This window comes from Lepidochelys kempii, chromosome 1 (genome assembly GCF_965140265.1).
Source record: "Lepidochelys kempii isolate rLepKem1 chromosome 1, rLepKem1.hap2, whole genome shotgun sequence".
Lineage (NCBI taxonomy): Eukaryota > Metazoa > Chordata > Testudines > Cheloniidae > Lepidochelys > Lepidochelys kempii.
In genome coordinates, this window is record NC_133256.1 from 160748245 (window position 1) to 160772984 (window position 24740).

The 24740-nt window shown below is 43.6% G+C and overlaps 1 protein-coding gene and 1 long non-coding RNA gene across 6 annotated transcripts in view; one reads left to right on the forward strand and one right to left on the reverse strand.

Moving 5' to 3' along the window:
* On the forward strand, positions 1-24309 carry LOC140917652 (uncharacterized). 2 transcript variants are annotated; one of them, XR_012160941.1, is made up of 3 exons: positions 1-71; positions 1428-1600; positions 22411-24309. It is a non-coding gene; the product is annotated as an uncharacterized lncRNA (long non-coding RNA). The 2 variants fall into 2 exon arrangements; XR_012160945.1 differs by lacking the exon at positions 22411-24309 and adding an exon at positions 22079-22128.
* DYRK1A (dual specificity tyrosine phosphorylation regulated kinase 1A) overlaps positions 1-24740 on the reverse strand; it is a 133377-nt gene that overhangs the window by 51470 nt on the left and 57167 nt on the right. The window contains exon 1 of one of the 4 annotated variants that reach the window (XM_073360912.1): positions 22398-22707. The exons of the other annotated variants lie outside the window; for them this stretch is intronic. The gene's annotated coding sequence lies outside the window, so the exon portion shown is untranslated. Of the gene's footprint in view, positions 1-22397; positions 22708-24740 lie in introns of those variants that run through there. 4 annotated transcript variants of the gene reach the window in all.

The following is a 24740-nucleotide window of genomic DNA, read 5'->3' on the forward strand; positions in this document are numbered from 1 at the left end:
GAGGAGAGGAAGTGAAGCTGAAGGGCTGGGTAATGAAGACATCCTCAAGCCACTGGAAAGGGAGCCTTAAGGTAAGGGTGAAGAAGCCATTAAGAGAGAAAAGTGAGGGAGCTGTGGGGAAGTGGCCCAGGGAAATGTAGCAACTCTGGCAGTGAAAGGTTGGCTGCCAACAGCTGCCATCAAAGATGGCACGTGAGCCAATTTTTAATTGTCACTAAAAATCTGGCCCAGCCTGCTCTTCCCTGCTCCCTGCCCACTGCTCTCTCCTTGCAGGGCAGGCGAGCTTCCCCCTTCCCCGGGTGTGCTGGGTTCCTGCCCCTCCTCTTCTCCCTCCCTGTGGCTGATCAGCTGATGGCCTTTGCTACAGAGGGAGAGAGGGAAAAGTAGAGCCACAGCATGCTCAGGATCTCTGCTCGGGGGACCCTGGGGAAGGGGGTGGAATCGGCATATCCCCTCCAGCCTCCTGCCGTGAGCCGCTCAGGGCAGGTGGCTAGGAGCACCCCCATGACCCCAGCCTTCTGCCCTGATCCCTGCACCCCCTCACACACAACCAGCCCTGACTCCTGCACCCTACTCACACACCCCCAGACCCCTACCCTGACTCTTGCACCCCACACACACCCACAGTCCCATCTGCACCCCTAGCACCAAATGAGAGCTGCCCAGGTAAGTGCTCCACACCCAAACCTCCTGCCCCAACCCTGAGCCCCCCTCCCTCATTCTAGCTCCTGGCCAGAACCTGCACCCCAACCCCCAGCCTGCTCCTTCACCCCCCAGCCCTGTACTCAGAACACTCCCACCCTCATCTCAGTGCAGAGAGAGGAAGAGAATGGCTAGAACCAGGGAGAAGGTAGGTACCCACTCGATGTGGACAGGGCTGGGATCCCAGACTGGCAGCAGGGCCAGGAGCCGGCGGACAGAGCCCCAAACTGGCAGTGGGCTGAGCAGCAGCAGGCTAAGCCGCTCAGCCCACTGCTGGTCTGGGGTCCCGGCCGCCAACCCCGCTCAGCCCGCTGCTGGTCTGGAGTTCTGGCTGCCCGCCCCTTCCCAGTTGGGGTCCCGGCCGCAGGCTCCGCTCAGCCCGCTGCCGGCCTAGGTGAACGAAACCCCAGGCCGGCAGCAGGCTGAGCGGGCCGGTGGTGTAAGATCAGCATTTTAATTTAATTGAAGCTTCGTAAACATTTTGAAAACCTTGTTTTACATACAATAGTTTAGTTATACAGACTTATAGCGAGAGACCTGCTAAAAACGTTAATGTATTCTTGGCACACGAAACCTTAAAGTTAATAAATGAAGACTCGGCACACCACTTCTAAAAGGTTGCCGACCCCTGGGTTATGGGGTAGCTTTGCCAGGTGAGTGTACTTATAATTTAAATAGATGTCCATTAATGTTCTTTTTCCCCACTATCTGGCCACTTACAATAGAACCTTGAGTTACGAACACCAGAGTTACAACCAGTCAACCACCCACCTCATTTGGAACCGGAAGTTTGCACTGAGGCAGCAGCAAAAACAAAAATAAAAACAAAAATGCAAATACAGTACTGTGTTAAATGTAAACTTCTACAAAGATAAAGGGAAAGTTAAGATTTGACAAGGTAAGGAAACTGTTTTTGTGCTTGTTTCATTTAAATTAAGGTGGTTAAAAGCAGCATTTTTCTTCTGCATAGTAAAGTTTATTAAGTTGTATTACGTAATTGTTCAGTTGTAAACTTCTGAAAGAACAAGCATAACGTTTTGTTCAGAGTTACGAACATTTCAGAGTTACAATCTCCATTCCCAAGGTATTTTTAACTCTGAGGTTCTACTGTATATCTTCCCAAGGAAGACTATTAGAAAATTACTTCATACAAAGAAAACTGAAGTTCTCCTTTACATGTCTAGTTCTCTTATCATGGAGGCCTTTGGTTCATGTTTCATGGGTCCAATAACTAGATCTGCACACATGTTGTGACAGACCCAGACGAGTGGGATACAGGAGTCTGGTCGAAGGCAAATATATTGGCCACTGGGTGAACAGAAAACTGTTCCCTGAGTGACCAGAGCAGGGGCTGCCCTAGAGCAATCAGGAACCTGCCAGAACGAGTTAAGACAGGCAAACTACTCAAGACACCTGGCGCCAATTAAGGACTTTCTAGATTCAATTATGGCTGGCAGGCTAATTAGGACACCTGGTTTAAAAAGGACCCTCCATCAGTTAGTAGGGGAGTGCACCAGGAGCAAGGAGTAAGAAGGTGTGCTGCTGGAGGAGTGAAGAGTTCAAGCATGATCAGGCTTCAGGAGGAACATCCTGCAGTGAGGATAAAGAAGATGCTGGGGGGAAGGCAATGGGGAAGTAGCCCAGGGAGTTGTAGCTGTCATGCAGCTGATACAGGGAACATTGTGGAAAGCTTCTATCCAGAGCCCTGGGCCAGAAGCCGGTATAGAGAGTGGGCCTGGGTTCCCTCCCATCCCCCCAACTCCTGATCGGACACAGGAGGAGTTGACCTGGTCTGTGAGAAACACTAGAAGTGAAGGTAAGGGAAAGGGAGCTGCCCTGTCCCTGACCTACCACGTGGGACACATAGACTGCAAGTATTCTCTGTTTCCCCCATGCTGGCCAGTGATGAGGCTAACTAAGTGAATGGCAGATTTGGGCCATAAAAGTGGCCAAACTGAGGACTGCAGTGAACCTCTGAGGTGAGAAAATCCTCCAATAAGTGCAGGAGCCACCAACGCATAGGAGGAACTTTGTCACAATGTATAATATACATACTATAATCTCTAAATATCAACACCATAACATACATGGTATTTTACTTATACCTATACACTGAATACATATTAAATACTCTAACTTAGGCCTTGTCTACATGACAGTTTTGTCAAGAGTCGGCTTTTGTTGAAAAAACTGAAGGTGTACACACAAATGCTCCTCCCGTCGATGTAAATCCTCTGCTATAACAACACTGATGAGAGGCATAGGGCTTATGGCAGTGTAGTTAGGGCGACACCGAGCCTGTGTGGGCATTGCCTTACTTATATCGGCTGTTTGTTATCATTCTTGTCAACTTCATGGCTCCAGAAAGCCTGCTCCTTAGCTTCCCCAGCCAGGCTGCTGCCCTGTCTCTGCTCCAAGCCAGGCTGCCACGCAGGTTCCCGGCTTGAACTGCTCCCTAGGCTCCCTGGAGGGAGCCCTGCTGCCCCCAGGGTCCTGGCTCTCGGCTGGAAGCACAGCAGCTGATTTGCATTCCAGGTGTGTATCTCCCTGCCCGAGGCAAAAAGCCCCACACTGCTGCCCCCACTCCTCCCAGCGAGGAGTGTGAAGGCAAGAAGGTAGCATGGACATCTGCCACCACAGTAATTAATGCGGTGGCTGTAAGTCAACCTATGTTAGGTCCACTTAAAACTGCAGTGTAGACAAAGCCTTAGTTAACACAAAATTAAGGCTGTCCACTGGTATGCAAGGTTCCAGAATATGGAGACGGGCTAAATTTAAACCTTTAGAAACCAGGAAATACAAAGTAAAGGTACATGCCACCCCTGCAACGCAACCTTAACTCTGCCCTCCAGAACAGGCAATAGCTGCTGGGGCATGGTTCTGTAGGTGTGGCACAAGGTTAAACTACTAAAAGAAGTGGTGGATTCTCCATCCCACGATGTCTTCAAATCATGACCAGATGCCTTAATGGAAGATGCTTTAGTCAATCAAGTTATTAGGCTCAATGCAGGAATAATTGGCTGAAATTCTCTGATCTCTTAACTGGAGATCAGACTAGATGATCTGATGGTTCCTTCTGGCCTTAAAAAAAAAAAAAAATCTACAATAAGCAGATGAAAAAGGACTAAGAACATACCACTGTTTGTGCTATGATTCACAGATTTGAATTACAGTATTTGCACACATTCCTGCAGGGTTCACTGTGTTAGGTGTACCTATATTGAATGGTGGAAGGATCAGTTGAAGCAGCTTGGCAGAGCTGTGCAACTTTAATTCATCCCCTTCTGTCAGTCTTTAACTACATGCTCATATACTATTTTATTCCATAGGATGCCTGCCTTTTTCATAAATTCCAAAGGTCAGAAGGGAATACTGTAATCATCTAGTCTGGCCTCCTATATTGCACAGTGCCCAGGATGGACAGTGATCACTAAATTGACAGATATTCAACATTTTTATCCTCCTCATTCACTGGATGGCCCCATGCCTTATTTACTGCACTCTTCATAACTTGCTCTGAATAAAGAGTTGTTAAAGTACCCATCACCAGAGTATCTGAGTCCCTTACAAACAACAAATTTATGTTCATAACACTCCTCTGAGGTAAGGAATCTCAATTTTACAAATGAGGAACAGAGGTACAGGGATTATGGTCAAAATTGTTCACTAATTCAGGGTTCCCAGGCCTGGATTTTTCAGATCATTCAGAATTGTTGTGTAAGAAAAACGTTGGGAAGTGCTTAAGTCTATAAAAAAAACTTTGGTTTACTGAACTCTCAGGAAGAAAACTGAAGCACTCAATAAGCCAGAAAGATTTCCTACTATTGAAAGTTGTGCAGATGTAATGAGAGTTTTAGGTGAGACATTCAATTCTGTTGACAGTGAAATACTCAGACTTAAGGAAAGGCAGTTCAGTTCTTCGTGTCACAAACTAAAGAAGAACATGGCTCATCAGTGCCAGAAGGCACTAGTGTATAATTAATAGCAATGGCAATAAATTCAGATTGTCCCTTTCATAAAGCTGTGATGTCAGACAGTTGTACTGATCCAGTAAACCGAATGAGAGGCTTCATAAGAGCTACCTAGCTTGTTCTGTTCTGACAAAGTACAATTAAACTGTCCAATTTGTCTGAGAAACTGCAGATTACTTCAGACAAATTGCATACACATGAACTTAATTGCAGCAAATGAAAGTGAACAGGTGATATTCAATAGGTAACTTTAGAAAATGAGTTCTAACCAACATTTGCTTATAAAATGAAAGTGCTTAAGAAGCTCTCTCTGAAAGACAGAGGGCTAACTAGAGATTGGCATGTAAAGACCAATCAGGAAAATATAGTTCAGTATCTGCCAGATTAAAAGGTCAGAAATAAATCCAAGATTAAACAGTACTACAGATTTACTTATTTTTCAGAGGATACTGCTGATGGTGAAGCTACATCAGTACCATCATCCTTGCCTTTTTCAGATTTACTAGAGAGATTTCTGCACCAGTTTAAAAAAAATTCTGCGCACAATATTTTAAAAATATGCAAAATTTTGCAAATCTTATTTGTCAATAAATAAATGTTGGCTCCAGCATGGCAGTGGGGAGCACAGGCCACTGGCTGCATGCATGTGGGAGATCTCCCTGTGGCCTCCCGTCACTGGAACAGACTCGACAGTGAGGTTGAACCTGACCCACTGCAAGGCCTGGACCTGCCCCAGAAACACCCTGGGACCCTGCCTCTCCATACCAGGTGTGGGCAGGCAGACTCAATCCAGCAGGATCCAAAGGTGGAGGGACTTAGTGTGGGGTGAGAAGGTTCTGTATGAGGCAATCTGGATGAGGGCAGTTCAGTGGAAGGTACAGGTGCATGGGATCTGGATGCACTGGGCCTCTTTGGGGGGGGGGGGGTTTCCAGGTGCAGGGACAATGGGACTCTGCAGGGGGGGTGAAGGTTATTGGGGTGCAGCAGAGTGGGTTTAGGCGAGGGCAGATGGGGCTGATTCAGGTGCTGGGTGAGTGGTGGCTTGGGTGCAGCTGATTGGGGCTCAGTGGGTGGCTCTGCATGCAGGGGGGTTGTAAATGCAGGGGATAGGCCAGGGTGGATAAAAATCAATTTTTAAAAAAAAAAATTTTAAATCAGATTTTTGATCAAATGCTTTTTGAGAGGAAAAACTAAGATGCATTATAGCTCATGATTTAAATCAAATCCACCCTTGGTAAGGCTCATCGGGGTGTGGCTCATCAGGGTGGGGATTCAAGTGGGGGGTGGTCTGAGTGCAGAGGTAGGGTCCAGATGCAGTGCATAGGACCCAAAGAGGTCTGAGTGCAGCGGGACTCTGGCTGCCAGGGTTGAAGCTCAGAGATGCGGGCTCGGGTGGTGGGAAGTGAGGCTTGCCAGGGGAGTTCGGTTATTGTGGGGTCTGGATGCACGGGATTGGGGAGACAGGGGAGCAGCTCCCCAAACTGTGACTCCTCCCTCCATGGGTGAGGAGCAATGGGGGCAGGAAGCAAGGGATGGGGGAGTGTGCGGTGCTTCCTGCAGCTGGGGGAGGTTTCCAGGGGTGGGTCTGATCTGGCTGCTCCTTGCAGGGGAAGAGCAAGTCCCATCCTCCCCTGCTTCCATCCCAGCAAGGACTAGCAGCTGAGCCTGGCACAGGGTAGGAGCCACCAGTTCGGGGCATCTCCAGCCCTGCCTTCCTCTCCACCGGCTCCTCCAGGCACCCTGAACAACATGCCTATGCTGCTGGGAAGGAGCACGTGACCACTTTTACAGCTTCCCTTTGCTGCCCAGTCAGAAAACTTTTCTGTGAGAAAGCAAAGAAATCTTCAGGGACATGAATTTTGCCCGCGCACAGTGGTCAGAATTCCGCCAGAAGCACAGATTCCTTCAGATCTATTATAGCTCTAATACGTGTTCTGCAAGTACACAACTCAGTCTACTGGACTACACAGTTTGTAATTTTTTTTTTTTGCCTTAATGAAAATCCCTGTATTTACTACAAACTGAACATATACACCTGCAGGAAAATGGATACATTGTATTTTATGATCAATAAAAGGTTCAAAACAATACACAGAGAAACAAAGAATAAAATGTAAATGTAATTACATATTTAGAATGTTTACAAGCTATTTTATTTGACACTGTACCAGCCATGTTAGTCTGTATTTGCAAAAAGAAAAGGAGTACTTGTGGCACCTTAGAGACTAACCAATTTATTTGAGCATAAGCTTTCGTGAGCTACAGCTACAGCTCACGAAAGCTTATGCTCAAATAAATTGGTTAGTCTCTAAGGTGCCACAAGTACTCTTTTTATTTGACACTGTGAACTTTAAGCAGTTTTTTAAAAAATTGTTAAATGTAGTTTGAGTCCCAATGCCAATTTTATGGACCCATACAAGGAATAGGAGAAATTGATTATATACAGTGTTACAAATGCATGAAGTAAACTGAAAGACAAAAATATTTTGTCTCTCTTTCAGCCATAGTAATCCTGTAACAGTAGGTAAAATAAAATCAGATAAATGTTATTTTGAAGTTGATATTTGCCTATAAATTCCATTCCACTGACCAGATATAAGCTGCTAAGGAACCACTAAATTCATATTTTTCCAGGCCTCAAACACTCTCCTTTCCAAACCATACTCCCCAATATCACACATTATCATCTTCCAGCCTCTTGACATATGTACTGCCAATTTTTAAATTAATCTGTTAAAAGAAACTGTTAAATGTTTATACTCAAATAAAAGTTGTGTGTGCCCATGTCTGTTTTCTCAAATCACGGTTTACAAAACATAATTAAATATTAAAAGTAGAAAAACTATTAGTTTAAATCCAAATATATTCCAAGATACTCCCAATACTGCTTTATACTTCAGCGTATTCCTCTACACCAACTCACATCAACATTTACTGAAAATGGCTGCAGACCACTGCAAAATACCCTTTCTGCTATTACCCAATGGACTCTCAAATGGCTTTCTTCCCAAGAGTAAACCCTTAATTATCAGAGGTTTGGTGTTTTTGTCTTTGTCTTAAAAGTAGAGAGTCTCTTGACATTTTTAAAAATGGAAAAGTGGGAGCAAAGATGTTTTCCAAAAGTATCTGAAAAACAAAAAACATGGCTCAAATGTACCCAATTATGCCAGGAGTGAACACCATCTATGATTTAAGGGATTTACACTTCCTCACACCAAGACTGAATTTGGCTCTATATATGCCAAAGGGTCAAAGTAGCTTACACCATTACTAGAACACAAAGGTAATCTTACTAACCTTGTAATGCATTCTCAGTTACAAATCAACACGTGGTAACAAATGTATGTGGAGCGGTTCAATCACTTCACTACTCAACTCCTTTGACCATTTACTTGGAACTGGATTGCCCACAGTTCTTTGCCACTCCTTCCAATCGATGGCATGGGTATGTAGGTCTGGGAGTTCCAGTCCTTTTCTCTTCAAAACAGCTTTCCTCTCATGCTTTCTTTGATTGTCATTCTTCTCCTATTCTTATCATATGCCCAGTCCACCTCAAATGTACACTCTTCAGCCTATCCCTGAGAGGCCGAAGTTCATCTTTTCCCTTATTTCTTCCATACACACTTTGTACACCCTCCGCTGCCTGCCATCTTGCTCTGCATATTTTCTACTACCTGCATCATCTTTTCTTCCATCTCTTTGAGACCCACCATTTCCAAACCATAGAGTAGACAGGGACAAAACACACAAAACATACACTTTTCCTTTCAGTTTGTGACTTACTTGCCGGGTTCCACACTACTTCTGCTATCTTTTTGACTGCCACACATGCACATCAGCTTCTTCTTTTCAATTCCCCAGATGTCTCTCTAAGGGCACTAAGTATACTTCCAGAGTACACTTCTGATTCAGCTTCTCTCCTGAAATTTCAATCAATAGGTCTTTTTTTACATTTCCCACTTACATGACTTCAATTTTCTTTGTTTATACCCTCAAATCATGATCTTCAAACATGAATGCCCTCTCTTATACCATATTTACCAATTCCTCTTTCCGGTCTGCTAAAAGGCCAGATTGTCAGCATATGTTAAATTTCTCTGGGTCTCCAAAGGCTTAGTTCTCCTACTAATGAACTCTTCAGCTAGGATGAAGAAAAGTTGACGCAACACACTGCCATGTCTCAATCCTACTGTCACCTCAAAACTCAAATTCCTTGCATTGTCACCACCTTAGCTCCTGATCCTTGATACAACTCCTCTATCATCTCCACTTCTTGAAGACCCCACCCATCCATTTTAATACTCCAAACACCAACTCCCACAGAACCAAGATCATGTTTTCTCAAGAGCAATACATGCTACCTAGCAGTTAAACCCTCCATTTATCTTTCTTTCAAACTGACCTCATTTGCATCTACAATACTCCTTCCCTTCCTAAAGCTATATTACTCCATTCCTATATTTTCCTCCACCTTGCACCTCAACCTAACCTCTAGAACTCTCTCAAGCACGTTGTCAACAAGCTGTTTTAAAAGGGGGATGCCCTGATAGGTGTTTAAATCATTTGTATCACCGTTAACTTTCCAAAGAAGCACAATCAATCCCGTGCTCTAGTCTTCTGTTATCTAACTTGATCTACCAAGTAATCTTTGTAGCCACTTTTTTCCTGCATTCAGACTGTCCTGTATTCAGAATACCATGATCATATCAACAGTTGTCTCATCTTCACCAGCAGCTTTACCACTCTTCATCTTATTCAGTGCTTCTTTTACCTCCTTTACAGAGACTGATAACATTTGAGAGGCTTCACAATAATTGTTGGTGGACCTAGCACTCACAACTCTGTCTTCACATTTAACAGCCTTTGGAAATATTTTTCTCATACTTCTAACGTCTCTTTAGATTTAGTCACCACACAGTTCCCATCTTTCACACACAAATATTTCTTCATATCTTGTGTTTCAATGTTCCCCTTTATTGCCAATCCAAAAATTGATTTCCTGCCATCTTCCTCCAGCTTTCTATATAATTCTTCCTGATCAGCCTCCGTTCTTGCCTTTGCAATTGCCTTTTTAGCCTCCTTTTTTGCCAGTTTCTATGCACAGTTATCAATGGTTCACAATCGAGCTAGAAGGGCATATTAAGTGGGTCCTGTAGAGATCTGTCTTGTGTCTGATTCTATTCAATATCTTCATAAATGGATTTGGATAATGGCATACAGAGTACACAAAGTTTGTGGATGATACCAAGCTGGGAGAGGCTGCAAGCATTTTGGAGGACATGATTAGAATTCAAAATGATCTTGAAAAACTAGAGAAATGGTCTGAATTAAACAGAATGAAACTAAAACACAAATGCGAAGTACTACATTTAGGAAGGAATAATCCATTGCACAAATAAAAAATTGCAAATGACTGCCTAGGAAGGTGGACGGCAGAAAAGGATCAGAAGGTTATAGTGAATCACCAACTAAATCTATGTCAACAATGTAATACTGTATCTAGTGGGGCCCGGCAGGGGGTCAGAGGCCTGGGTCCTGAGCCAATCAATATTTTCTTTAATGACTTGGATAACGGAATGGAGGGTATGCTTATAAAATCCGAGGATGACACCAACTGTGGGGGGAGAAGAGGGGCTTGCTCAAATTTAGGAGATCAGGATTAAAATTCAAAATAACCTTGATAAATTAGAGAATTAGTCTGAAATTAACAAAATGACATTCAATAAAGTGCAAAGTACTAAACTTAGGAAGGAAAAAAAATCAAATATACAGCTACAAAAGGGGGAATAACTGGCTAATGGGTAGCACCACTAGAAGTGATCTGGGGGTTATAGTGGATCACAAATTGAATACGAGTCAGTGTGATGCAGTTGCAAAAAAGGCCAGTATCATTCTTAAGGGCATTAAGAAGAGTGCCATATGTAAGACACAGCACAGCTGAGGCCTCAGCTAGAGTACTGTGTGTAGTTCTAGGCGTCGCTCTTTAGGAAAGATGTGAACAAACTGGAGACAGTCCAGAGGAGAGCAACAAAAATGATAGAAGGTTGAGAAAACCTGACGTATGAGGAAAGGTTAAAAATCTGGGCATATTTAGTCTTCAAAAAAGACAACAGAGGGGACCTTCAAATATATTAAGGGCTGTTATAAAGAGGATGGCAATCAAGCTGTTCTTCACATCCACTGAAGGTAGGACAAGTAGTAATGGGCTTAATCTGTGTCTAGGAAGATTTAGATTAGATACCAGGGAAAACTTTTTAACTATGAGGGTAGTCAAGTTCTACATTAGGTTTCCAAGGAAAGTTGTGGAATACCAGTCATTGGAGGCTTTTAAGAACAAGTTGGATAAAACACCTGCCAGAGATGGTCTAGGTTTATTGGATCATGCCTCAATGCAGGAAGCTGGACTTGATGCTCTCTCAAGGTCACTTCCAGCCATACATTTCTCTGATTCTTTGGGAATGTGGACAGAAAAGAGAAACAGAAGGCTAAAGGAGGTAAGTTGGTCTATGAACAGGCAAGAAAGCAGCAAGAAGGAAAATGATGTATACATCAGTCGAAGGTGAAAAAAAGACTATTACTTACCTCTTGTAACTGTTCTTCTTTGAGATGTGTTGTTCACCTCCATTACAATTAGGTGTGCGCGTGCTGGGACGTCGGAACTTTTTCCCTTAGCAGCTCCAGTAGGGATGGCAGAGGAGCCCCGTAGAGTGGCGCCCTCATGGTGGTGTATATAGTACCCTGCCAGCCCAACCCCCCTTTTTGGTTCCTTCTTGCTTTTGACTCCAACAGAGGGGAAGGGGTATTGTAACGGACGTAAACAACACATCTCGAAGAACAGTTACGAGAGGTAAGTAACTGTCTTTTCTTCTTCGAGTGATTGTTCACGTCCATTCCAATTAGGTGACTTCCAAGCTTACCATTGGAGGAGGGTAGGAGTCATGGAACGATTGACTGAAGAACAGCTCTGCCGAACACCGCATCATCTCTGGCCTGTTGGTGAACAGCATAGTGGGCTGTAAACATATGCACTGAAGACCAGGTGGCTGCTTTGCAGATCTCCTGGATGGAGATCTAAGCCAGAAAGGCAGATAAAGATGCCTGCGCTCTGGTTGAATGGGCTGTAATAGTTGGCGCTGGGACCTTGGCCAGCTCGTAGCACGTGCGAATGTAGTCTGTGATCCAGGACAATATGCATTGCATAGAGACAGGAAGGCCCTTCATTCTATCGGCTAAGGTGACAAACAACTGGGTTGATTTGCGGAAAGATTTTGTGCGCTCTATGTAGAGCTCCAAGGCTCTTCAGACATCCAGTGTGTGTAGGCTGCGGGGTCTCGGACTCGTGTGGGGTTTCGGAAAGAACACCGGCAAGCAAATGTCCTGACCCATGTGAAATTGGGAGACCACCTTGGGGAGAAATTTGGGGTGTGCTCTAAGCTGCACCTTGTCCTTATAAAACACAGTGCAAGGGGGTTCAGAGGTGAGAGCTCTCAGTTCGGACACCCTCCTTGCTGGTGTAATGGCCACCAGGAATGCCACCTTCCAAGAAAGGTAGAGGAGGGAACAAGTAGCCAGGGGCTCAAACGGCGGGCTCATGAGTTTGGAGAAGACCAGGTTCAGGTTCCAGGCTGGGACTGGCGGGCGAGAGTATGGGAACACCCTCTCCAGCCCTTTGAGGAATCGCCCCACAATGGGATTCAAAAACACTGAGTGCCCAGACTCCCCTGGATGGAAAGCTGAAATGGCTGTTAGTGCACTCTGATGAAGGAAAGGGACAGACCCTGTTGCTTAAGGGGTAGGAGGTACTCCAAAATAACCGGGATAGGAACCTGGAGCAGTTGAAGGCACTTGGGTTCACACAAGCAGGAAAAGCTTTTCCACACTTCGCCAGGTAGGTAGCCCTACTGGAAGGTTTCCTACTACCAAGGAGAATCTGTCTCACCGACTCAGAACACTGGCTCTCCATGGGATTTAGCCATGGAGTTTCCAAGCCATGAGATGTAGAAACTGCAGGTTCGGGTGGAGGAGGCGCCCGTGGTCCTGTGTGATTAGATCCAGGTGGAGAGGCAGGGCTATCGGGTCATCTACGGACAGCTCTGGGATGGTCATGTACCAATGCTGCCGCAGCCAAGGCAGGGCAACCATGATAACCATTGCCCTGTCCCTGAGAATTTTCAGGAGGACCCGGTGGACGACCGGGATAGGAGGGAAGGCATACTTCAGCCCCTCGCCCCAGGGCATTAGGAACGCATCGGCAATAGAGCCCCAACTGTGGTTTTGGAATGAGCGGAACTGAGGGCACTGCCTGTTACTCTTGGTGGCAAAGAAGTCTATTTGGGGATACCCCCACTTTTGGGAGACTGACTGTATAATGTCCGATCTGATTGACTACTCGTTCATGTGGTATAACCTGCTGAGGCGATCCGCCAGCTTCGTTCCGTACCCCTAGAAGGTAGGATGCTTCCAACTGAATGGATCACACTATACAGAAGTCCCAGAGAAGAAGAGCCTCATGGCAGAGAGATGAGGCGCGGGCTCCGCCTTGTTTGTTTATGTAGAACATGGCGGTGGTGGTGTCTGTCATGACTGTCACGCTGTGACCTTGCAAAGTGGCATGAAAGGTTTGACAGGCCAGATGAACCGCCCTGAGCTCTTTCAGGTTGATATGGAGAGGTATCTCATCCCTCAACCACAAGCCTTGTGTCCTCAGATCCCCTAAGTGTGCACTCCAGTCCAGATCTGATGCGTCTTATTAACGTCAGAGAAGGTTGGGGCTTGGCGAAGGGGACTCCTGCACAGACCACTGGTTGGTCCAGCCACCAATGCAGGGATTCTAGTATCTTTCCCGAGGTTGTCACCACAAGGTCCGGGGGTCTCGGTACAGACGGTAAGATAGTGCGAGCCACGCCTGTATTGGCCTGAGTCTCAGTCGGGCATGCTTGACCACATACGTGCAACCTACCATATGCCCCATTAGCTGCAGACAACACCTGACTGTCGTGGTGGGATACTGAGGCACTGTTTTGACAATCTGTTCGATGGCTTGGAACCTGGGCTCTAGAAGGCTCGTTTTTGCCTGTACCGAGTCTAGGACTGCCCCTAAAAACTCTATCCTTTGGGTAGGTATGAGTGATGATTTGGGTACGTTGAGGAGGAGTCCCAGTCTGTGTCCATGACCACTGTCATGTGGGACTGGACCTCGTCCTTGGAACAACCTGTCAGTAGCCAGTTGTTGAGGTAGTGGTACACTCGGACTTGCCTTTTTCGCAGGAAGGCCGCCACCACCGCCATGCATTTCATGAACACTCGAGGAGCTTTGGACAGGCCGAACAGGAGAACCGTGAACTGGTAGTGATGTTGGTTTATAACAAACCAGAAGCAGAGTCGGTGCGCCGGATGAACGGCAATATGGAAGTAGGTGTCTTCATGTTGAGGGACGTGTACCAATCTCCCGGATCTAGTGATGGAATGATAGTGCTTAGGGAGACCATGCGGAACCGGAGTTTGACCACAGATTTGTTGAGCCCGCGAAGGTCTAAATGGGTCGAAGACCCCCCTTTGCCTTGGGGATTAGGAAGTAATGGGAGTAAAACCCCTTTCCCCTTAGCTCCTGTGGAACCTCCTCCACCACCCCTATCTCGAGGAGCGAACAAACCTCCTGCATAAGGAGTTGCTCATGAGAGGGACAGGGAAGGTGGGTGGGAGGGAGGGAAAAAGGATAACTGTAGGGAGGATCCCACCTATACCATGCATAGGACCCAGAGGTTTGATGTTATACGGGACCATGCACAGTAGAAGTGGGATAGCTGGTTTAAAAACCGAGGAGATGGATTCAGGTACTGGGTTGGTACACTGTCCTCGAGGGTGTCTTCAAAACCCTTGCTTGTTTCCAGGCTGGGGTTTATTCTGGCCTTGGTCAGGCATGTTATTTTGCGGTCTACGCCTGTTATTTCTGCCCCACCTGTGATACCGCTCCTGTCTGGGGCAGGGTTGATACTGCCTCTGCTGAGGAGGCTGAGGCCTGAAGGGCTTTCTCTGGGTTGCCGGCGTATGCATCCCTAGCGACTTCAGTGTGACCCTAGAATCCTTAAGGCTGTGCAGCCTGGAGTCTGTTTGCTCCAAGAAAAGGCCCAAGCCCTCAAAGGGGAGGTCTTGGAGGGTGTTCTGGACCTCTGAAGGGAGGCCCAATGCCTGGAGCCATGTTGAGTGTCGCATGACCACCCCCGAGACAATGGTTCTGGCAGCAGAGTCAGCCGAATTGAGGGAGGCTTGTAGAGAAGTCTTAGCCACCTCCTTTCCTTCCTTGAATAACACAGCAAACTCAGAGTGAGAGTCCTGGGGCAGGCGATGTTTAAAACTTGGAGACGGCCATCCAAGAGTTAAAGTTATGCCTATTAAGGATAGCCTGCTGGTTGGCTATGCATAGCTGGAGGCCCTCAGAGGAGTAGACCCTCCTACCAAAGACGTTCAAACGTTTGGCTTCCTTGGCCTTTGTGGCTGAGGCTTGTTGGCCCTGTTGTTCCTTCTCACTGACTGCTGAAACAACTAGGGAGGAGGGAGTCGGATGGCAGAATAGGAACTTGTAGCCCTTGGAAGGGGTGAAGTATTTCCTTTCTACCCCCCTGGCCATCGGTGTGATCAAGGCCGGGGTCTGCCATATAGTGTTGTAGTTCGACTGTATGGTCTTTATGAGAGGGAGCACGACTCTGGAGGGACCCTCGGGAGCCAGGATGTCCACCATCGGATCCTTCTGCTCGAATTTCTTCCGCCTTAAGGCCCAAATTGAAGGTGATTCTGCGGAGCAGCTCTTGGTGAGCCCTGTGGTTGATTGGTGGCAGTCCTGACACGGATGTACCCGCCACAGCCTCGTCTGGGGAAAAGGAGGAAGTGAGGTGCTGCTGGTTGTCCTCATCGAGACCCTCCTGTGTGTCCCCATAGGCCTGGGTCACTTCAGGGCCCGATGGGGCTGACCCCTCTCGAGGTGTCGCAGTGCTTGGCACAGGCTCGGGCCTTGGGCCTGGCATCTCCAGTTACTCTTGGGGCGGCCTGGAGAGAGTGGCCTCCCTTGACCCTGATGCATGTTTGTATGGCGACCTAGAATGGTGACACATGGAGTATCCGGACCTGGAGGCTCTGGATATGGTGCACTGCTGCTGATGGTAGGCCCATGGGGTCCAGAAAGGCCACTGACCCAGAGGAGGCCACTGTGGCTGCCATGCCGAGTGGGATTCTCTGCTGGCCACGATCCGATGTCTGCTACAGCTGGAGCGACTGGTGTTGGCCTCAGAGCTGGAGGATGCTGACTGAGAGGACCAGGGCAATGCCGAATGTTGAGCAGCCATAGGGTGCCACAACATGAGGGGCCAGGGAGCGGAGCCCGGCTGACCTGGACAGCGAACAGTACCAGGAGTCTCAGGACCGGGACCAGTGCCTCTTACTCTGTGCCGGTGAGGTTGTCGGTGCCGCACAACCGATGATGTCATGGATCGGCGTGTAGTCGCCGTGGGTACCGCTCGCAGGTTCACCTCCGGTGCCATAACCTCACGCTGGGTCACGGGTGCCAGGGAGTAGCGGGATGCCGAGCTCGAACGGGAACAGTGCCGTGAGCGGTGCCAAGATGGTGACCTTGAGCAGTGCACCATTGCCGGCTTCCCTCTGGACAGCAGCCTCTTGGGTGGTGCCGGAGGCTTCTCCCTGTACGGGCGGGGGTTTGGGACCGACAGCTCAATGAGGTCTTTCGCTGCCTTGAAAGTGTCAGGCATGGAGGGGTGTTCCAGGACCTCTTCCAGACATTCATCGGCACTAAATTCGCTGGGTTCCGGACTCAACGGGGCCTGTGGTGCCAGAGACTATGGTGCCAGTTCCGGGCTCAGGCCCACAATCTGTCTTTGCACGCCAGGGACTTTTTGAGAGGATTAGCAGCAATTTCGGGAGAGCACCCTCTTTCCCCTTTCTTGTGACGCTTACGCAGAGAGGTCAACCGGTTTCAAGGTTAGCTGTCCCGTCTCGATGCTGGCGATTTACAGTGCCTGGACGGTGCCAAATCGCACACGGATGCCAGGGCACTTCACACTAAGGAAGCTGGAGGCGGTGCCAGTCGGTCTAGGGCCAGTGGTTGTAACACGGCCTCCATGAGCAACTGCTTAAGGCGAAAGTCTCTTTCTTTCTTAGTGCACAGCTTGAAGGCCTTGCAGATTTTGCAGCGCTCTGCCCGACAAGCCTCTCCCTGACACCAGAGACACGAGTCATGGGGGGGTCACTGTTAGGCATAGACTTGCGGCACGCCCTGCAGCCCAAGGCTGGTGCTGGAACTAGCTTCCAGACACCTGAATACAATAGTATTTAACTAACTGATAACTATCTAAGAACAACTCTAACTAGAAGACTGAAAGGCTGAGAGAGAGAACATTCCAACACCGCCATGGATGGTAAGAAGGAACTGAAGGGAGGTACTATATACACCGCCATGAGGGCGCCACTCTGGGGGGCTCCCCTGCCATCCTGATGAGAGCTGCTAAGGGAAAAAGCTCCGACATCAGTGCATGCAGCGCACACAAACCTAATTGGAATGGATGTGAACAAGCACTCGAAGAAGAACCAATGTTCTTAAGCAGAACCAATAATAATACTAATACCTAGCTCTCGCAGAATGCTTTTCATCAGTGCACCACACAACAGGAAAATGCTTTACGAAGGTGGCAAGTATTATTCTTCCCAGTTTAGAGATGGAGAAACTGAAGCACAGAGACACGTGACTTGCCCCAGGTGTCACAGCCAGCCAGCAGATGACCTGGGAATAGAACCCAGATATCTTGAGTTTCAGTCCAGAGCTCGATGCATTAGGCTACACTGCCTAGATAGCATGCATGCTAACCTCTCAAACACATTTATATGAAAAACCCAATGACATCTGAATTTACTGTGCTTACAGGAGAGAGTTCAATCTGGGTATACATTGTATCGACACACAGTCTAAACATTTTTTGTGAAAACAAGGGGATATTATATAGGTAGTACAGATATTAATTTGGCGTCATTAATGTTCCCAGACAAAGTCATGCTTATATCAGTCTTGTTACTTTGATACTAGGCCCTTTTAAAATCTAAAACCCCAGCCCTCCTCCTTGAATAAAACCCATCTACACTGCACTGTTTCCTCTTTAAAAATCTATGAAGTATTCCATAAAGGCAAGCATTTTAAGTATCAACCTAATATTAAGTGTATATAGAGCAGTTATAGATATTTAACAGCAATTAAATCCTTATTTCCACTTCTGTTCTAAAATCTGTGTCTGCCTGCAGTGAGTGGGAACTGCTGCAGATCATTAAATACTCATTTATCAATGTCTCTCACCAGGCAACACAATGCAGCAGAACAGCACACAGAAACCACTGGGAACCCCAGCAACAGCAGCTAATTAGCATAGCCTACCACTAAAACGACACCATATGATTGGAAGAGTTAGTCAGCGAGCTGGCCAATCAAACCAGGTTATGCAAATAGCATACTTTAGTTGCCAGGGTAGAGCTGCTTCCTATTGTCCAATAGGAAAACAAGCAATAAACAAGAAATGAAACTGAGCTTTATCATATTTTCAAGTTGTTCACACTTTCAAGTTTAAAGCAAAATTAGCTACACCCAGAAAGGATCAGAATCATGCTTTACAGTTCACCCCCAAAGAAAGGGGTAATACAGTAATGATACCCAAGGATTATAGCTAAGTACTGCATTAGGATTTAAACTTCTCACAGAATAGCCACACTGTAAGCATGAAAAAAAATCATTCAAAGTTCTGGGATTTTTAAAGTATACAACTGCAAAAGGTAGCCATACACTTCTAATAGGGAAGAATTTAAACAAAAAAATGTAAAACATTTTAAATATATAAAGCTGACAATTATAGCAAGGGAGGAACACAGTTTACTTTATCAAGGATTTGTTTTTATGAAGTATACGTAGAACAATTGCTATAATAAAAATTAAAATACACTTCTTTAAAAAACTCCCTTTAATCCCATGCACCAAAGTTCCAGATATTTTGATCATTGTGGAGGACAAGCATAAAATAAAATAGGAAGCTACTTTAATATTTTACAATACTCCATACACTGAACTCTATTTCAATTAACAGATTAGTGCCAAGATATAAACACTAGAATGCAAGGGAATGGCTAGATTTTCCTCAAATCATCATCATTTACAAAATTTAAAGGATGTAAGTAAAATAAAACTAATGTGTTTCAATAAGTATCTATATAACTAACAGGCAAATTATATATGTATAAATACAAACAACAGTATTGACCATTAATACTTTCCATAGTTCTAAGAGAATTTTTCACATCCCATACATATGTTTCTTCTGAAATTCAGCGTGATTCAGTCCATTTAAAATTAAACATCTATTACAAGACCCAAAAAGACTAACTCAGATTTATTTCTCTGCACCATTCTGCCTCCATTTAAAAGCAGAATGCAGCTACATATCTTAACTTTATAATGTAGCAAAGAAAGAGATTCTTTAGATGTTTTACCTCATTTTCTACAGATTTGCAGTGAAGTGAAAGTGTTAATGCAATTCACTTTCTTATGTGCTTGTGAAAGGTGTCTGACAGCCCTGGAAACGGTCATCTTTTAAACCACAGGCCAGGTACATGAAGTAGCAGCAATATATGCATCCCAACCCTGTCAATGGGCCATAATACTATTCTGTCCATCACCTAGCTGTCAGAGGGTAACGACTTTCAAATACTAGTGGCCCAATCCAGGTCACAGCTGAAGAGGTGACAGACTCTGTATTTCATTACCAATCCCTATACCAGCCAGAACTTTGAGCACTAAACACAATTTGGAAAAGTTTATGTCAAAAGTTTATCTCCATGATACAATTTTAATATAAAAAAAAATTATATGGGATGCCTCACTTGGAAGAACCATGTTCAAAATGAAAGTTGTTAACATGAAATCTAATGAAAATAATTCTTCTTACATTTCCTCAGGACACATCATCATATTACAGTCTCAGTATAAACATGCCACCTAGTAGTTACATTAAAATCAGTTTATTCTTTATCTCATTTGAACAGTTAAATTTTTACAGCCTTTCAATTTATGCCCATCTAGTATATCTACTGCACAGACAGTTTTGCAGCAGCATTGGCAGAGAGCAGAAGGAAGGCATTATCTGACCATAAGCTTGCAAGATTTTCAGCAATCTATTTGGACCAACACTTTGCAGCACTAATACTTCAACTAGTCTGCTCCACTATCTCCTCAGGAGAAGTAAAGCTTTTTATCAGTGGTTTAGCTAACTTGGGGTCTCTAACACTGCTGCAACCTCATCTCCATAACTCCAAAGACCAAACATCAATTCCCAATACTTAAAATTTTTAATGGTTTACAAGGCAAAGTAACAGATAAGACTGAACATAAGTTACCTGCTGCACAATCATACCCATGTAATACATTAGGTGAATCCTACACTAATAATTATGTACTGAAACAATGCCCTACAGTTAGCATAGAGCTAAAAAAAAAGATGACTGAGAACTTTCTTGGGATAAAATACACACAACAATAGACAGACCACCTTAGCCTAATGTCTGTAAACATAATTAATCACAAATACAAGACCATTTACTGCTAAAAAGGAAAACCCATGTCTTTTCAATTATACATAATTTAGTGTCCATTATAAGTATCCTAAACATCTTCATAAACTTTTTCTTAATCTATAGTACAACCAGAAATTAGACTTTTCTCTTCCTATATACATAAGTGCCAGCAAGAGAAACAGAATAATTCAAGTCATTTTTCATGTGTAGATACTGAGGCACGAGATATATTTAAACAGTTGGTAGAGAAGAAATGGGAAACATCTATCCTATGTATGCACAGCCAACATGCCAAACTGTTAATGTAAGAGCTAAACAAAAGATGAATACATCATGTGCAATAGTCTCACATGATATAAATCAGTAATACCTGACCAAGGAAACAGACTGGCCAGAGGCAGGGGTCTGAAAGAAGTTTTATAGTTTTGAATAATTATGACAAACATGAATTGGATTAAAAATACACTTCATTTTAGAATTCAGTTGTAAAATCTGCTTTCTAACAATTGCCTTAATTATCAAGCTACTTTCATTATATGAACTCAATGAAGACTGCACTTTAATGCGTACCATAAAGGTAGGCTTCATCTCTCATACAATACTGAAAAGAAGCATACTATAAAACACATTCCTATATTCACAAGTCCTGTGGTTTTGGAATTTTATTTCCCTCCACCAAAAGGCTTTGGATAATGCCTAATCCTACAGCTACTACAAGCATTCTCGCAGTGTGGCCTTCAGCCTGGTATACACTTAAGTTTTGCAGGCATAGCCACATGGGTTAGGAGTTTGGGGGGGGGGGAATCACACCCCAACTAAAACAGCTATGTTGGCAAAAATTTTGTTGTAGGTGCAGTCATACTGGCAACAAAGTCCTTTTGAACAAGTGTAAACTGAACTTCTATATAGCTAGTTGTCACTGCAAATCAGGGTGGGTAAAAATCAATGATTTTTTTTTAAATAAAAAACGGATTTATTTAAATTGGATTTTTTTGATAAAATGCTTTTTGAGGAAATACCTAGCAAAAGCTAGTTTTAATTAACATACATTATAGCTCAAAGATACCTCATCATGGAATAGGGATTATAAATTCTAATTCTATAGTATGAGACAATATATTCAAGTAATGTCTAAGAAAAGTTTTGTAAATGAGTTCCAAAAGTTCATGGATTAGGGACCCAATCTTATAGAGTTCCAGGGGCTTCTGTATAGATTATTTAGGATAATCTTTCTATCTACCCAATAGGGCTCAGTCTAGAAAATACCATCAGAAATGTTTAGTTTTGCAGTTCACAAACTGTGGATTTGTGTCTCCAGAGATAACGTGCTTGTTAACAGCAAAAATGTTTTTAAACCAATAATATATAGAGGTGTCCCTCTGCAAATTTGTATACACAAAGTCAATCCCTTACCTCTCTCTAAAAGTGCAAAGTTTCAAAAAGTTCAATGAACAGAAGATTGTCAGGGGAGGAATAGATCTGGACAAGGAGACGTCTGGAGATAAATGTGAGAAGGGATGAACCAGCAGTAGAAACAAAAGTGGAACTGTTTGAGCAGCATATTCCAGAAGTCTTGAGGCCTTTCTGATTTGAGATCTACCATACTATTCTCTCACTAGAAGGGAAAACCTATAATGGTAGGAGACCGTAAAAGAGACCCAGTTTGGGAATATTTTAAAGAAGTTCCTCTACCTGTGGGTAAGGCATGCATGCAAAATGCAAACAGTGCAACAAAGAAATGCAAGGCCTGGTTGCCTCAATGAAACAATATCATGAGAAGTGTTCCCTCTCAGGAGGAAGCTGCATTGAAGATTATGAAAGGAACATGTCTGAACACGCAGGATCTTCAGGTTGCTAAACTTTTTTATTCCATACTTTTCTTAAGGACTGTCTGTCTTCCTGCTGGACTATTCTTGCATTCTCATGTTTGAACAAAAAATACAGTCGTTACTTTATGGTACAATCATTTTAGATGCAGTTGTGATAAAAAAAAATAAATAGCTGATATAGGCAGATCTTCCTTTTACAATTTCACCTTTAAAGTAGTACTGAGTGTCAATGAATAATACTAAATGAGCACTATAGTAATAATAATTAAATAACTGCACTGACTTATTTTGTTTAGGAGAATCCATCCTCAACATACAAGATTCTGAAGACTATCAACCTTCAAGATCACCATCATTTTCTATAGTTTCAGAGTTATCTGTCAATGATAGTGTTTCAGTCACATCATGTACATCACACAGTCACAGTATATCACCTTTAGCAAAAAGAGAAAAAAAAAACTCTCCATCATCCAGAAGCCACCATAGATAAGTTTGTGATAAGAACCAACAGATTACAAAAAGAGGTAATTGATGAAAAAATTGACTGGTTTGTTTAATCAACAAACTCCCCTTTCTATAGGATTGAGAACCCACACTTCATTAACATGGTTCAGTCATAAGACCAGGATACAGTCCACCCAAAAGCAGATGTTGCAGGCAAATAGTAGTACAGTATAAACAGTATAGTAAAAGCTATAACAAACTGTGAAAAATAATTAAATGTCTAGTACGAAACTTGGTCACAGACTATGTTGCAAATGTATCCAAGATGAGAAGAAATTATTTAGAAGAGAGTCTCAAGCTAACAACATACGTTGCAGTACTCATTTGATGCACCTCCTAACCAAAGACTTCAGTTTTCCAGAAACAAAGGCTAATGTTGTTGAAATTGCAAAATACTTCCATAGCAACCACTTTGCAGCAGCTGCTCTGAAAAAAGTGGGAGGAACCAAGCTAACTCTCCCACAAGACATGCAATGGAACACAGTAGTGGACTGTTTTGAGCACTAGATCAAGAACTGGCCTAATCTGACGACAGTTTGAGAACAAAATCGTGAAAAATATAGATAGCACTGTCACCGCCAAAGTTCTCAACACTGGGCATAAGAGAAATGTTGAACACATGCTGAGTACCCTGAAGTCTATTTCTGTAGCTTGAACAAAATGCAGTGAAATAGCTGTTTTATTGCTGACACTGTTGAAATTTGCAAGGAACTGAGTGAGATCTTAAAAAGAGAAATAGTCAATGACAGTTAAATTACAAGCATTAAAAAAAATAAACAGGACAAGCACTATCTCCAGCTCTTTTTTTTCCAAATATTCTCAATACTCGGTACCAGGGTCAAACCTTAACTGGTGAAGAGGAGTCGGCTGTGACATGGACATCCAGCAATCATCCCTCCATAAAGCCAACTATAATAAACTTCAGAGCTAAGCGTGAACCATTCAAGAAATATATGTTTGCTGATGATGTTTTAAAGAAAATCAAACCCAGTGAACCGGTGGAAGTCCCTTAAGCACTTGGATTCTGAGACTGTTGAAGTGATAATCTCACTTTTAACAGCAGTAGCTTCTTCTGCCAGTGTAGAAAGAATATTTTCTTCCTTTGGACTAATTCATTCAAAACTGAGAAATCATTTGCTACCTGAAAAAGCAAGAAAGCTTGTTTTTCTTTTCCAGATTATGAACAAACAGGAAAATGACAGTGAAGATAACCGAGTTAGCAGCAGAAGCCAATATTTTAAGTTTCTCATGTGGACCTGGCTGACAGTTGATTTAATTTTTGTTGTCTTTTTATTTAAATATTTTAACTAACTATTTTAGTTAAAAAAAAATTTTCACAAAAACAAACCTGAGTTTAAAAACCTTAAATGTTTAACTAAATTCAAAAATTCATACACTTGTTTTGTTAAAATATTATATGTTTGCTGTTGAAGAAAAAAATCCAGAATACATAATGTTGTTGTTTTAGTTAAATAAAACAATTTAAATGTCTATCTGGTGATGCTCTCCTCCTAATACAGCATGGCAAGAAAATCCTCCAAATATTAATGATTATCCTGTTGAATTGGAGATAGTTCACCTCCCAATGACTTCATAAATATCTGTTTCAATTACCTTTGGTAAATGAAATAACCAATCGTTCATTCATTTTCTGATATAGCTGTAAAACTAATCTGAAAATTTTCAAAATAAATCACTTTAAAAATGTATAGTGTGTACCTTCTAAAAATGAAACCTACATCTATCTCTGAGTTGTGAAGAATATGTATTAAGGTTATAACAACCAACAAGAGTGCACCTTTATGTAGAAATCCATGGTTAAATTAAATCCACCCTGCTGCAAATCCTCCTATTAGAGACGTAACTCGTATCAGCAAACCCTTTCTAGTGCAGACAAGGCCTTAGTTGACTTCAATCAAACAAAAGAATAGGTGTGTAAAGATTAGAGCAATTTATTTGAGTTTCGTGAATATATGTGCTTTTAAACAAATAAAACTGGAACAGACTTAAAAAAATTTCAGACTATTTACACACACCTCTCCTGTGTATCTACCAAAACCATACTTAAAACTATTTAAAATAATTTTTTTCCTATTTTCATAAAATCAGTGCACTTGAAAAG